A 2,396-nucleotide genomic window follows, 5' to 3' on the forward strand; every position below is an offset into this window, starting at 1 on the left:
AAACCCTAATACCCATGACCCTTCATTTCATATGATCCATGGGTTAAACACTCCATGGACTATCCATGAAAGCTTAGCCCAACCTAAATGAACTTGGCCCATCACACACATATATCTTAGAGTCCATATTTAATTAGTTCCTTTTGATCACTTAATTAATTATAAATTAATTCTTGATCAATACTAATTAAATAATATGATTATATATTAATATATTAGAACTTATAATATATTAATATAAATCACTAGTATCCTTTTTCCTCATCTTGTCTATCCAATTGTCCCGATGCCATGCAACCCAAATGGACCATACCGGGTCGGGTCAAGTCTTACCAATTATAGTTATGGACTTAGACATTAATCCAACAAAATTTATATTTAAAAAGTAGGATTAAAACTAGTTGGTTTTACACACATCAAGTTTTTGGCGCCGTTGTCGGGGAACGGTTCAAAAATTAATTTTAATTTCTAGTATTATCGATCCTTTGTGTGAGATTAAGCTTGCACAAAGTTAGTGCTTTACTAATCTATGTATTAGGTTTAGTTTTAATTTTATCTGATTTGTGAGAGTTTTTTTTCAGTTTTAGCATTGGACTCGCCGAGTGCAATCGAAGCTACTCGACGAGTCCATCGCTGAAACTCAGTTTCGTTTTTATTTTATTTTTGTTCTTTTTACGCGTGTTTTTGTTTTGTTTACAGTTCGTTTATGACCAGAGGAGGAGGTACACCTTTGATCCCACCGCTTGAAGACCCGGAAGCAACCTTGAGGAAAAACAAAGGCAAGAACATAGGAGAAACCGCAACATCGACAAATTCACCGTTGAAGAATCTAAAAGCTGTCTTTGGTAAGAAAAAGAGCAAGAAAGTAGGAGAACCCAGCTTCTCTTTAGTGGCAGAAGAAGACCCGAATAAGGATGATATCGTTTACGAATCCGAAAAAGAAGAAAGTGAATCCGAAGGAGGAAGCAATATAGAAGGCGAACTTGCAAACACCATGGCGAACATCGATGAAGTTCCCATGGGTGAATGGAAGAAAAGGATGTGTGACGACACCGGCCTGGGACTTGTGCAACCCGCAATTCCCGTAACTGCCACCTTTGAACTTAAAGGCCACATACTTGCTCAACTTAAGGAGATCCCATTCTATGGGAAAGATCACGAGGACGCATACAAGCATCTTGATGAAGTCAATGACATAGCCGACTACTTCAATTTCCCTAATGTGGCTCGCGACACTGTCTTACTACATATGCTACCAGTCACATTTAAGGGAGCCGCGAAAGATTGGCTTAAATCACTCCCTCCAGGATCTATTACCACATGGGCCAAGATGAAAGAGGAATTCATTGATCAATTATGTCCTCCCTCAAAGATAGCCAAAATGAAGAAAGCAATAGCTAATTTTGAGCAACAAGCTGGATAGTCACTATATGAGGCGTGGGAAAGGTACAAAGGATTACAAAGGAACTGCCCACATCACGATCTAAACAGCCAACAAGAAGTCTCCATTTTCTATGATGGAGTGAATGTGACAACTAGGCAACTCCTTGATTCGCAAGGACCACTCACAAAGAAACCACCTCCAGTGATAAAGGATCAAATTAAAGAATTCTCTAAGCATTCTAGAGAATATCACAACCCAAGAAATGACTTGACTCGAGGGGCGGTGAACTTAGTTAGTGATAACATGGCAGCAATGATGGCTAAACTAGAGGGTTTGGATCGAAGAATGACTAAGATGGACCAATCCATCCATGCTATAAGGGTTGGTTGTGAGAATTGTAGAGGGTCTCATCTCACTAGAGATTGTGATATGGACAAGAACGGGAATCGGAAAGCACAAGTGTGCTACTCAAGTGGTGATAGGTACGATGAAAATTGGAGAAAACCCAAGAAGGAATGGCTCCCGTATGATGAGTACAAAAAGGAAAAGGAAGAGAAGTATAAGAAAAAAGAAAGAGGTTTTTATCAAAAAGAGGAACCGGTACTAGAGAAGAAGTCTGATTTGGAGGATGTGACATCCCCATTTTCACGGCCAGAAAAGACCGATTTTGTTTATGCTTTATAAAAATCAGAGTACTTCTTTTAATAAAAATGTTGCGGAATTAGTTCCCAGTAAAACATGATAAATACATTACCAAAGCATTTCCGAAGAAATGTATTTTTATTCATTTTAAAACATTTGGGATGTCATCGTCAATACAGAAACATGAGCATAAACAGAACTTACATTCATTTACACTAGTGCTCTACATCTCTTTTAAATCTCTCAGTGTAAAGTAGCTTCATATTGACACCTGTGATACAAATAAGCTTGAGTGGGTCAGGTTGGGAAACCTGGTGAGTACATAGGGTTTTCAACCCACAATAATATAATTATTATGTTTAAACATCAA

General features: G+C 38.1%; 1 non-coding gene across 1 annotated transcript; it reads right to left on the reverse strand.

The window, feature by feature from the left end:
- Nucleotides 1–1,378: 1,378 nt before the first annotated feature.
- Nucleotides 1,379–1,485, reverse strand: LOC145168054 (small nucleolar RNA R71). Its single transcript, XR_013741648.1, has one exon. It is a non-coding gene; the product is annotated as a small nucleolar RNA R71 (small nucleolar RNA).
- Nucleotides 1,486–2,396: the final 911 nt, after the last annotated feature.

Source organism: Lactuca virosa, chromosome 3 (assembly GCF_052849685.1).
Source record: "Lactuca virosa cultivar CGN04683 chromosome 3, Lactuca_virosa_CGN04683_v6, whole genome shotgun sequence".
NCBI lineage: Eukaryota > Viridiplantae > Streptophyta > Magnoliopsida > Asterales > Asteraceae > Lactuca > Lactuca virosa.